We start from the raw sequence: 13712 nt of genomic DNA, 5'->3' as shown, positions 1-13712 counted from the left end.
GGAAATCCGAATGAACTGTATTCGATGGGGGGGAGAAAGGCTGATGTGCACGGAGCAGGAGAGAGACCTTGGGGTGATGGTGTCTAATGATCTGAAGTCGGCGAAACAATGTGACAAGGCGATAGCTAAAGCCAGAAGAATGCTGGGCTGCATAGAGAGAGGAATATCGAGTAAGAAAAGGGAAGTGATTATCCCCTTGTACAGGTCCTTGGTGAGACCTCACCTGGAGTATTGTGTTCAGTTCTGGAGACCGTATCTCCGAAGAGACAGAGACAAGATGGAGGCGGTCCAGAGAAGGGTGACCAAAAAGGTGGAACGTCTTCATCAAATGACTTATGAGGAGAGATTGAAGAATCTAAATATGTACACCCTGGAGGAAAGGAGGAGCAGAGGTGATATGATACAGACTTTCAGATACTTGAAAGGTTTTAATGATCCAAAGACAACGACAAACCTTTTCCGTAGGAAAAAAATCAGCAGAACCAGGGGTCACGATTTGAAGCTCCAGGGAGGAAGATTCAGAACCAATGTCAGGAAGTATTTCTTCACGGAGAGGGTGGTGGATGCCTGGAATGCCCTTCCGAAGGAAGTGGTGAAGACCAGAACTGTGAAGGACTTCAAAGGGGCGTGGGATAAACACTGTGGATCCATAAAATCAAGAGGCCGTCAATAAAGAGTGGGTGGCTAGCCAGAATGACGGCTACTGCCTGGAGACAATACCCTTATTCAATAAACATACACATGGTTACTGTGACTCCAACATCGCTCTAAGCTACAACAGCAAGAGGAAATGTGGAAAAAAGGATTCACACTCACAAAGTGGGGAGTAGCTGGCTTGTTACGGCGGTTACTACCCCAAACCAAATAAGCCTGATACTTCACTTTCAATGCATATCCTGCTTCAACGGCAGGGGAGAAGAAAAACTGATACTTCACGCATATCCAGCATAGCTCTCTGCTTCAACGGCAGGGGAGAAGAAAAACTGATACTTCACGCATATCCAGCATAGCTCCCTGCTTCACCGCAGGGGAGAAGAAAAACTGATACTTCACGCATATCCAGCATAGCTCTCTGCTTCAACGGCAGGGGAGAAGAAAAACTGATACTTCACGCATATCCAGCATAGCTCTCTGCTTCAACGGCAGGGGAGAAGAAAAACTGATACTACAAGCATATCCAGCATAGCTCCCTGCTTCAACGGCAGGGGAGAAGAAAAACAACCAATAAGGGCTGAATAACACAGTCTGGGTGAAACAAATAAGCATGGGTGTAGCTTGCTTATTGCGACGGTTACTTCCCCTACTACCCATAACTAATCAAGCTTGATATTTCATTTGGTTGCAGCTCCATCACTGCTCTCTACATTAATGGTGGGGGTGGAAGGGAAATAGAACCAAAGAGCTAAGAGAAACAGATAAGTATGAGAAAAAAATGTGAAGCTTGCTGGGCAGACTGAATGGGCCGTTTGGTCTTCTTCTGCCGTCATTTCTATGTTTCTATGTTTCTATGTTTCCTGGAGGCCTAGGGGCACGCGTGCGGCGCGGCCCCGATTGAAGTACCAGCATTGGCGCAAACCTCGGGGACGTCACCCGAAGATGATGTCACCCGCGACGGATATTTAAGGTCTTGGAATTTGCTAACCCATGGAGTTAGCAAGGACATGGATTGACAACGGACTTGCTTTGTCTGTCTAAGCTACTCTGCCTCCTCAGACTTACCAGAAGTACCCGATCCTTGGGGGCCTCACTCTCTCCTTGTTTTTTTTTCAGGTGACAGTCTGGAACCGGTACTCGCTCCTCGAGGACCCTCATCCCAGACTTACTTCGTATACTCTTCTGCCTGGAAGTCTTCACTACCAACTATCTCAGCTACATCAGTGAGTTACCATCGTTCTCTCTGAGCTTTCCCTGGAACCAGGTACTCACTCCTCGAGGGCCTATACTTTCCAGCTCCTGGGCTTCATTGGAACATTGTGTGAGTGTTACATCTGCATACCCTGCCTACTCACTATATCTCAGTCTCTCTTCAGCTCAGCTTCCAGGGGTCACTGTTCCAGAATCTGAGGGACTACAGCCCAGCCGGGTTTGCCAGCTCACTACTGCCATCTCTGGTGGTTCAGTATACTGTCTAATAAAGAACTAGTGTGTGTTTGTCTCCTAACTCTGAGCCTGACTGGTGGTCCCTCTCCGGATCATTCCCCGGGGGCGTGGTCATCTGCCACTGGTCCAAGGATCCACCCTCAACTCTCATATATAACTACAGATCCCGAGCGGATTGCTAACTACTATCTGATTGTTCCTCCCATCAGGCATCAGATCAATAACAGATTGCTAACTCCTAGCTTCAGATCCTTAATACAGTGCCCTTCACTAACGGAAGTAAGATGGCACTGTTCGTGCCGCGCTGTCAGTAGGAGAGTTGCCTCGTCTCCGGATGCTGTCAGGTAGTGAACCCAGAGCAGCAAGCAGACAGCGTCAGCATCCAGAGGCGGGGCAACCCTCCTATTGAGAGCGTGGCACGAACGGCGCCATCTTACCTCTGTTAGTGAAGGCAGTGAAGCCAGAGCTCCCATCCGCAGACTTGCACCCAGGCAGCTGGAAACACTGGAACATTTGCCCTGTAAGCGGCAGACAGCTCCTGGGGGATAGGAGAGTCATCTCAGGCGTGTGTGCTCCTTGCACACATGCCATTATCTTAAAGCAGGTACCAAAATCTACCGTGCTGCCAGTGTACCCACCACAGTTACCACCCAGCAATACTGGGGGAAGAGAACACCCCATCAGAGACAGTTAACCCTGCCAAGACCTCACTGAGCTATCACTGTACCCGAACACAGTTACTGCTCAGCAATTCTGGGGGAAGGGAACACCTCATCTGAGACTCTTGTCTAGTTAATCCCTAATTGCCTGCAGGGCTAACAGGCTATCTATCTCCTGTCACTGCCCCCCTGATGGAGAACCCAAAAAATAAAAAAACAAGATTAAATAAAGGAAGTGATAGTAGCAGTAGCCGACCCTTTCAGGAGATATGGACTGAGATGTATGGCATTATTGACAGAAACGGCAGATCATTTTGCGTACTGTGTAACGAAACGGTAGTAAGCAGAACGTGGAATATAAATAGACATTTTGAAACTAATCTTTCCCAGCTATTGAAAAAAAGTGAGGATGAAAGGAAGGAATACATTTCCAGGCAGCTACACCTCTATAAGAATCAATCAAATTCCATCCTTAAATTTGTAAGAGGCTCTACAAATTTAGCATCTGCAAGTTTCAACATTGCTCACTCCATAGCTCAACATGGAAAAGCCCTCAGTGAAGGAGAATTTATTAAAGAAACTCTTCTAAGATGTTCACCAGCTCTATTTCACGATATGCAGAATAAAGATGCAATTATTAAGCGAATATCTGAGTTACCACTCAGTAGAAATGTCATGAAAGACAGAATAATGAGACTGAACACAAACATACAGCATCAGTTAAAAAGAGACTTAAATAATTGTAAATATTCTTCGATCTCTCTTGATGAAACTACTGTGTCACATCAAATGCTCAGTTAGCCATTATTGGTTGATATTCTGATGATCTCACAAAGACAGAAGAGTTGATAAAGTTAGAATCAGTGCCAATAAGTACATCAAGAAGCGAATTATGTAAGGTTGTTATACAAACATTCCGGGACCTAAGCATTGATATCTCTAAAGTTGGGTCAGTGACGACAGATGGAGCACCCAAAATGGTGGGGAAAAAAGTGGGATTTGTAAAATTGTTTATGGAAGCTATTGGACATCCACTTGTGCTTTTTCATTGTATTATCCATCAGGAGGCATTATGTGCCAAGGCAGAATTCACTGAATTAAATGACAATGTCAGTTGTAACAAAAATAGTGAATTTAATAGCTGCTCGACCCCTTCACAAGCGAGAATTTTCTGCACTTTTACTGGAAGTTGATTCAACCTACAGTGGACTGCTGATGTTCAATAATGTGAGATGGCTGAGCCGAGGAAAAGTTCTGGAGCGGTTAGCAGAAATTAAGGTATATCTTGAGGATAAGGATCTGGGAAACTTTCCTCAGCTCAATGATCATAAGTGGGTCAACACACTGATGTTTTTTACACATCTCTCTGTTCATATTAATGAACTGAACTTAAAGTTACAAGGGTTTGGCAAAAGTATTGACGTTCTGTTTGGATACATAAAAGCTTTTGAAAGTAAACTTAAAATTTTCAAGCGAGATGTAGAAACTAAAACTTATAAGTATTTTCCTCGAGTAACAAAGTATTTTGAGAAGGCCAGCACAACTGTACAAAATGAAATGGAGCTCTTGCATATAAAGTACCAGCATATTTTAAACTCGTTACTTGACCAGTTCGGTGAAAGATTTAATCAATTTAGAAGCCTGGAACGGACAATGAAAATAATTAAGTATCCGGATGTAGTAGTCTACAGTAGTTTGGAATTAAATGGTTTCCAATGTATGCAAATTGATGATTTGGAGATGCAACTTGCAGAATTTCAAGACAGCATCTGGGCTCAGGTGTTTGTCGACTTGAGGTCTAAGCTTGAGAATCTGGAAAGGTATCACTTGGAGAATGAAGAGGAGTGCCACTACAAACAGGAAATTTGGAGTGCTTGGAACCGATTACTGGACACTTTTAGCACTCTGAAAAATCTAGCGATGGCTTTACTCACAATTTTTCCCTCTACGTACTTTTGTGAGACCTTATTCTCAGCATTAAATAATATTAAAACCAATAAAAGAAACCGACTGACAGATGAAGTTAGTAGCACTTGCTTGGGCTTGAAGTGTACGAAATACCAACCTTCAATTGAAGATTTAGCCAATGAAATTCAGCAACAAAAACGTCACTAAGCAGGTAAGGTAAAGAATTTTTTTTTTTTTTTGCTTTATTAATAAATACAGTACATATGTTAATTATAACTTTTTGCTATTAGAGCTACAAATATCACCACACGAGTTATGCTTGTTTTTTTTACGAATTTTGACACACCAAGCTCAAAAGGTTGGCCATCACTGTAGCGCATTCAAAAGTGAAGTTCCCCAGTGGACAAGGGGGATCCTTAGGTGGGCAGGAAACTGTCCTTACTACAGAGAGGCAATTCTCTCTCTCTCCCATTGGTGAAGACGCTGGATGGGTATCCTCCATGATCATTGGTTTCTTTTACTCATGGTTAGCAGGTCTTCTGAATCTCTTTGTTTTCTCACAGTCTCTAAGTTCCTCAGTCTCCTTCAGATCCCTGATGGGAGGGATTCCCTGGAAGCATGCAACTCACCCTGCTCCGATACAGGAAGGAAGGGGCAGCCAAAATATTCTCATGGATTGTGAAACTTAAGTCCTTTTTCCATTAAGTGAATTTAACATGTGTCCCATATGTGTGACATAGAGGAAGTATTCTGCTAGCGTGTAGTTTTTGTTTAGGGCTCTACAGCAGTCTTCTTCTGGTTTCTCAATAGGTAATGTATTGGTGTTTAGGGCTGACTGAAAAATCAGTTTTGCAAATATTACATGGGTAGGGTTGTTGCTACTTGAGTCTGGAAGTCGGTGTGCTAGGGATGGCAGGTTTGCTAAATAGGTGCTATATGTCTGGCAGTGGAGGGAATTTTGCTGCCATTACTGAGAAAAGGTGACACTAGAATTTCAGGGGGGTTTTGTATGGTGAGTTGCAGGGATAAACATCCTGATTCTATTCTGCATCCATGAATGGGGGAGTGTTCTGTTCCAACCTGTAATGTGGCAACAATGTGGAACTACACCCTTCCTCTACACAGAGATTAAGTGCTACAGGAGGGTGGGTTGGGGAGGTACTGTAAGCAATCCTTGCCTGGGTGCTGTTTTGTAAAGCAGTGGCCCTGGGGACAGGTGTATATAGACAGGAATAAGAAAGATGAGGGGCACAGGCAGTAGGTTTACAGCTGTAGGAAGACCTTGTCTGTTAATAAGTGAGCAATCTAATGTTTGTGTTTGTTTCAAAGTATTTGATCATGTGAAATTAAAATGTCTTACATTCTTGGGTACAATCAGAAAAAAGCATTCCCTCATGGGAGTGTTGACTTGTTCTTCTCAGGGGTGAGCTATCTTGTGTTTATGAAGGCTTATTCTTGTATTGAACTTCTGACTCATTTCACCACTGTAGCATCTCTCTCAACATTTTTTGCATTGGTTAATAAGTACTATTTATTTTATTTATTTAGATTTATATTCCACTTTTCGCACTTTTTTCAGTGCTTCAAAGTGGATTACATTCAGGCACTGTAGGTATTTCCCTATCCCCAGAGGGCTTACAATCTAAGTCTTGGATTTAACAAAATGCACTAAATATTGCATGCGATAGGAAAAAGGGTGTGCTTTATGGTACTAGGCAGTTTATTGCAATTTATGCTATTTTAGAGCAAATTGTGATAACCTTTTCACACTTTGTGATAAGTGCCAGAATTGTTGTATTTCCTACATACAACTACTGGGGGGACCATGTTTAGTAGTTTTAAGGTCCTGGAGAGCCAGCTTAGCTATCAGGACCACAGGGGAGGGGGGGGGGGGGGGGGGGAGGGAGAGAATAGCCATAATGCCCTTGCACTAGATAGGTATTTATATCTCTATGGGAGGCCCACCTAGTAACTCGAAGTGAGGTTTAGGTATTAGTGTAGGGGTTAGGGGCCACTTTGACATTCAAAGTGAGACATACGAACAGAACAGTGCTCTCTTGTGAAGATTTGAGGACCTTTGGCATGAGGAAACTCACCCAAAGATGAGATTTGTGCTATGTTCTCTCAACTTAGCTTGATAACATCTCTCTCTCTCTCTCTGGCCCTGATAGCTAGGCTGGCTCTCCAGGAGCTTAAAAATGGCATTTGCAAAAAAACATCACACGGCTTTACACAAATGAATACGCGTTAAAGCCATGCAATACAGCTTCGCAAAATTGTGAACGCACTCAGTCACAAATCACACCCCAAACTCCTCCCTTTTTTTTGATTTGCATTGCACCATGTGTTATGGTGCTTTCACCGGCGATAAAGGTGTTTTCACATGCGTTAAAGGGGGCTTAATGTATACAAAAACACCTTAAAGCAATTTGATAAATGACCCTGTAAGTTTGTACCTCGGGCAATGGGGGGTAAAGTGACTTGCCCAAGGTCACAAGGAGCAACAGCAGGACACAAACCCTGGTCTCCTGGTTCATAGCCCACTGCTCTAACCACTAGGCTCAGGCTGCTACTCCACTCCAATGTAATACATTTACAGAGTATGAATGTGATACCTTTTATGCTAAATTCTCTTGTGGGGTAACTTTAAAGCCCTACAGTATGTGCTGGCACAGTTTGCCACATAGCTTCGATAGAAAACAAAGTTTCTCTTGTGTGTCTTGCCTGTGTATCTTGGCTAGATTGTAAGCTCCATAACGCTGGCACTGTCTCTTCTGAGTGTTGGTACAATGCTGTGTACATCATGTAGTTCTATGTTGTAGTGGTATCTTTCAAAGTTTTAGACTTAATGTCTTCTTTTTGAATTTCGTTTGGAAGTTCACTTCTCACTAGGTTTGTTTCAGAAAGTTAGAACTGGAGGAGCACAGAACATTTATTTTAGTGATTTCATCCTCCAAATGCAGTGACCGCAAATGTTTTATGATTGTCTTTTTCTGGGATTGTAAATTGCTACAGAATGTTTGTGCTGTGTATGTTTTCTCTGTATTTATTGCAGTAGGTGCTCCTGGGTACCTTAAGAAACAATACAATTTTGCTAAGGGTGAGTTTGGGATTATAGACTTTTCATTTGAAGGATTAAGTTTCTAATTTGAGATATCTGTCCCTGTGTTATAGGTCAGAGTCAACTTATGTAAAATAGACTTTTTTTAATGTGAAGGATGGAAACAGGACCTGTGAAGGTATCTGCATCTCTCAGTTTTTATTATATATGGACGTTTATAAATTTCCATTGTTGATTGAGACTGCAATAGTCCAAAAATAAACCTTTTTTATTGTGGTGTAGTCAAATGTGAATCTGATTAAAAGATGGAATGTATTAGAAAATTGTTCAAGATCCTCTTTTCCTATCCTAATCATATAAACATTGTTAATATACTGGTCATATCTGAAATGTTTGGTGTGGTATCCAATCAGGAATTTCCCTAATAACTCTGCCATAAAAAGGTTGACATATTGTAGTGCCTATTGTGAGCGGGACAGACATGAGCATGAGCCCCTGTGCCGCGACAATACTGACACAACCCCGGGGCTGGCTATGGTCTACGCCACTGGCAGGTGAGTACATCCAGTCACAGGCTAGGCTGAAGCTGACGACTGAAGCCTTGGGACAAACTAAAGGCTCCCGCGAAACTGAAGACTTGTAACTGGAGCACTTGCAAACTTGGAACAGGAATACGCGAGACTTGGAACAGGAACAGACGAATCAGGAGCTAGGATGTTTCTGATAAGAACCAGCAACCCATGCTGGTCTCTGGGGTAACCCTTTGGCCCTCCGTAAGCCCTTTCAGACTAACCATTTAGGATCGGCTGAGCGTAGAACAGATGAAGGCTGAAGATTCTGGTCACTCTTGACAAGACAAGATTGAAAGCTCTGAAGATTCATGACAAGACAAAGGCTCTGAAGACTTGGAACAAGAACTCCAGAGAACAGGGACAGGAATCGAGAACTCTGAACTCAGACTCAGAAACTTGGAACTCAAGGAAGAGACTCCAAAGACTTGAACCAGCAGTAGTGAAGATTTGAAAAGGACTCTGAAGACTTGGACTGAAGATTTGAGCGCAGGAACGAAGACTTGGACGCAGGAACCAGGAGACCAGGATCACAGAGACCTTGAAGTACCAGTAATATTGCGAAGGCCTGGAGCAATGGGAAAAGTGGCCTTTTAAAGACCTGAAGCAGTGACATCATCAGTAGAAGCTATGGGGATTTTCCTGTTGCCATCCATTTAATCTTAAGCAGGGGTGAAAGCCTGCACCTAGGGGACATTGACCTCAGCGACAGCAGTGAGGGAGGAAGCTGGCGGTGTTCCAGGCCGTGAAGATCACAGGCCCTGTTGGTAGCATCTCTCAGCCACAGGAAATTATGGCCAGGCCCAGGCAGCGTTGGGGACAGCAGCGCTTTGGCCGTTTAAGAAGGCAGAGGCAGTATTGGCAGCATCTCCAGCCATGGAGAGTAGCAGCACACAGGCAGCGCCGGGAGGTGAGTGAGGCCACTTGTGAGGTGCTCCCATAAGCTGTCTCACAACAGTACCTTTCTGGTACCCACAGCAATTTCCTTGATCTGGAAATAAATATCATCATGGAAGCTAAAATAGCTCTTAGGATGAAATCAGTTAATTCTGTAATTTTTTCTTCTGTGACTGTTGGTAAAATCATAAACAACCAACACAGGACTATAGAGTATAATGTACACTGATGTCCGATATCACTTATATGAGCTGAAACCATACATTGGTTATAGCTTCAATATTTGTGTATACCAATTTTAATTTTTATAGATTTTCAATTGCAAGTGTTCCCAACTAGGTGGTATTTATGTAATATATATATTTTTTTATCATTACAATCATTGTGAACGTCTTTTTTTGTGATGAATGAATTGTCTAAAGACCGCTGTCTCCCACACGGTCACCCCAGATCACATATTGCTATCCAAAAGGTTTTTTACACTTATCTAGTCCCTATGTTGGATGCCATCTCCGTGTGGGAGAGAACGATCTTTAGACAATTCATTCATTACAAAAAAGACGTTCACAATGATTATAGTGATAAAAAAAATAATAATTATTACATAAATACCACCGAGTTGGGAACACTTACAATTGAAAATCTATAAAAATTAAAAACGGTATACATAAATATTGAAGCTATAATCAATCAATGTATGGTTTCAGCTCATATAAGTGATACCGGACATCAGTGTACATTATACTCTATAGTCCTCTGTTGGTTGTTTATGACTATATTTTAGAGAGGACTAACAAGGTCGTGTAATTTGTGGTTTAGACTATTGGTAAAAGACAGATGTATGTAGAGTTGGTTACATGCAGATGTGTTAGCTGAATGGGGAATGTTGCTTTTGGAAAAGGAGTTCCAAATGCTTGGAAGAATAATCAGCAACAATGGCAGGGTCTGTGACAGACCCTATGTACCAAAGTATCAGACGTAGTTGATCACGCATGACAGTGTCCAAGAGTTTCAGGGGAGGAAAGACAATCACTGAAATGGGATTGCTAGCCCAAACCACCAAGCAGGGAGTTAAGCTAGGCTTAAAGCTCACCTGCAATGCACCCTATCAAGAGCAGGCCTATCCATCCTGTCTACAGGATAGTTCAGGTGAGCAGGAAGGTACTTTGGACAACCCAGTGAAGCTATAGGCAGTACTGGCCAGAGCTTGGTAAAAAAAACAGGGAAAACGTGGTGTATTGTTCCCTGCAGGTATACATTAAGACAGTGTTTTCAACCAGTGTGTCACCAAGGGATAGAAGGTGCGTCACCAAAATTTTGACATAGCAAGCCTATGCTTTCTATAACAGCCACATGTGGTGTTGCTTAAGGAGAGTGCAGAGTAAGGAGCTGGTACTTAAAATTCCTCATCACCACTCCCTGTTGCTGCTTTTCCCTCAACCCTGGCAATCGCTGCCACCACCAATCCAAGCCAGAAATGTTGCAGGTATGCTGTATCCTGCCCTGCCATCCTGCCGCAACCCCCCCTCCCCCCCCCCCCTTTCTTGGAGTTTCAGCTTTCCTCTGTATGCTTGTTTATAATTTATGGTGTTTTATTCTGATTAGATAAGAGTCAGTCTGCATTCTGCATATTTGACAAAGGTGAGGGATTCTGTAACTAGGATGTAGATTCTGTGTAGCAATCTAGAGCAGTCTGCCTTTCTTTGTTTTTTCAGTAGTAAGTGTACTGTGTTTTATATTTGCAGCCTTGCTTTTTCATAGGTAAGGTTGTTGCTGTTCAAGTCCCAGGTGTTAGTACTCTTATGTTATAGCTGGTATGTTATATAATTTCTAAATGTCTTTTTAGCAGGTTTTCATGTTATTTCACAAAGTGGCTGGCAAGGAAGGGATTTTGAAGTACTGTTACTGAGGGGATATCAGAATTTATTTTTTGTATCGTGAGTTGAAAGAGGAAATTCCTAACTCAGCTGTATAAACTCCAGAAGAGGTCAGAACTTTCTGAAGTTGACAGTGAAATGCATGAGAGTTTGTCTGTATCGAAAAACTGTGTGCCACCTATGCATATCAGTCCCAGATGTCTCACTGATGCAGTAAGCAAAGATTAAATTTTTTGTGAAAAAATATTTAATGATGGTATTTTATTAGCAGTTATTGAAAGTAAAGAATGTTATATTTTTCCTGCATCATTTTTAACAAAATATCTAGTATCTTTTTTTTTGTATAGCTGTTAAATGTAGTGTGCAATGTGTCACGCACATGAGCATCATCTGTCAGGTGTGTCATGATGGTTAAAAGAACATAAGAACATGCCATACTGGGTCAGACCAAGGGTCCATCAAGCCCAGCATCCTGTTTCCAACCGTGGCCAATCCAGGCCATAAGAACCTGACAAATACCCAAAAACTAGTCTATCCCATGTTGAGAACCTTTTAAGATATACCATGAATACCCTAGCTTTTCTTCTCCTCCCCATGGCATTCCAGCTGGTATTTGGAAGGAGGGAAGAACACAAGGAAACAGACCACTGGACGGCAGGTGTGAGAAAAAGCTGCTAGGCTGTATATCTCAATCCCAACCGAATAACTTCCTGCTGATTCCAGTAGGGATTTATCCCCCAAGGTAGAGCTCTCAGCCTGCTTGGAACAGCTGAAACTGAGTGACCCCCCCCCCCCCTCCCCAGGGAAGAAATCCAGAAACACTACACCAAGAGTCAGGAAGCAGAGGTGCTGCAAGTACAAAACCCTATAGAACAGGATTTCTTCATCAGCCTGGAAACCCTAAGGGTACCAGGGCAGAGTCAGTGTGATCTCGGAACAGACTGCCCACCAACCTGGCCTTAATACTAGTACCTCAGCCATGATTACATATACTTCCCCCAAGGAAGCATGTGGTCCAGTAAATGGAACAACAGATGCCAAACTAGGACTCTTCTGTCTGCAGACAGGTTTACCCCTAAAATGAGGAAGTATAGCTTGCAAGCCACCACAATCAAAGAGTAGCACCTCTGTTGCAGGGTTCCTCGTCCTCCAACTCCCTCAGCCATGGATATGGTATGAGGTTGAAAGGCATTCTTGCCAATTAAATGGATTAGAACCCTCCTTACTGAGATATGATCCCACAAGTGAGAATGGTTGGCAAAAGGTGTCATCCACAAAAAACTCCCATTGAGCTCAGCAGGTATCAGAGGTGACTCCCAAATGGGAGAAACTCCTAATCTTCACCAGGGAGCTAACCTGAAGAGGAGACCCTGAGTAAACAGGGAAACCGAATCTGGAATAGCTCCCTTGCAAAATAGACCTGCTGTGCCTTAGGAGTAGCTAAGAAGAGCACTATCGCCCAACCTGCTCTCAGATCCCGTGGAGAACAGAGCGAGTGCCAGTCAGAGCAGTGAAATCCCTTCTCCAGGAAATGGAGAAAAGGACCACCCCCTGTAGGGGTGGACAGCCAGGTGTCTTGGGGGGGCCATAAGGGTCTGTTCTAGAAACCCAGTCATATCTTCCTTTCCTGAAGAGACAGGAAAGTAACAGGAATCGGGGCCTTCTAATCCTGATAAACCTTCCAACTCGCCAGGTAAGAGATGGTTTACTGTTACTGACCACCAATCCTGGTCTGTGGAAATGTTGGCAATCCTGGCTGTGGCCTGAAGAGAAACTTGCAGGGCTGGGAGAGAGGCCTGCGAGGCCGTGACAGAGCCCATCCTGCCATGGCCGGAAGAAAGCCATTCTGGGGCCGGGAAAGAGGCCTGTAAGGCTGCATGACCTCCCCTTTTCCCCTAACTTTGCAGGAGCTGCGCAGTAGCAGTGGCTTCCTTCCACCTCCCTTCGAGCAGTGAGGAGAAGTGCTGCCATCCAACAGCGGCAAAAGACAAGGCCCAGAAGAAAGGGAGAGGCCTGAAAGCTGTAGGTGTGTATGCTTATGTGTGTGTATGAGAGAGAGCACCTGCACTGTATATATGTCAGCCTGCATGTGGTAGGGTGTGAGAGCCTACATATGTGCATGAGAAAGTAAGCAAACATGTATGTGTCAGAGCCTGCATGTAAATGAGAGCGACAGAGCCTGCATATGTGTGTGAGATCCTGTGTCCATATAAGAGAGCCTGTGTATGTCTGAGAGACTGTGTATGCATGAGAGAGCAAGACTGCCTGCATGTGTCTGAATGTTTGTGTGTATGTGAAAATGAGAGACACTGCGTGGGTGTGTGAGAGCAAGAGAGCCTGTTTATGTGACAGCATATATATATGAGTGAGAGAGAACCTGTGTATGTGACATGATGTGTGTATGTGTGTGGGGGGAGAGGATAAAAATTGTGAAGCCCCCCTTCCCCAAATCCACAACAATCTGTGAGTGACTGGAAATCAAAAGATCCTAGGTATGGAATGCTGGAGATTTTTAATCCTATTATTTAAAATTTCATGTGTCTGCTGTTTGAAATATTTGGAATGTGGGAAATAACTAAAAAAAAAAAGGTGAATCATTTTAATTACTGAATGTTCATTGGCTGTTGCCTGCTTGACATTA

At 43.3% G+C, this 13712-nt stretch overlaps 1 protein-coding gene across 14 annotated transcripts in view; it reads left to right on the top strand.

Moving 5' to 3' along the window:
• The window catches only part of PRR5 (proline rich 5), a 557355-nt gene that overhangs the window by 310015 nt on the left and 233628 nt on the right, over positions 1-13712 (top strand). Inside the window, exon 1 of one of the 14 annotated variants that reach the window (XM_029600076.1) lies at positions 10654-10680. The exons of the other annotated variants lie outside the window; for them this stretch is intronic. The gene's annotated coding sequence lies outside the window, so the exon portion shown is untranslated. Of the gene's footprint in view, positions 1-10653; positions 10681-13712 lie in introns of those variants that run through there. 14 annotated transcript variants of the gene reach the window in all.

Source organism: Rhinatrema bivittatum, chromosome 4, assembly GCF_901001135.1.
Source record: "Rhinatrema bivittatum chromosome 4, aRhiBiv1.1, whole genome shotgun sequence".
NCBI classification, from domain to species: Eukaryota; Metazoa; Chordata; class Amphibia; order Gymnophiona; family Rhinatrematidae; genus Rhinatrema; species Rhinatrema bivittatum.
The sequence above is the reverse complement of the archived record's forward strand: the minus strand, read 5'-3'. Positions and strand labels throughout refer to the sequence as shown.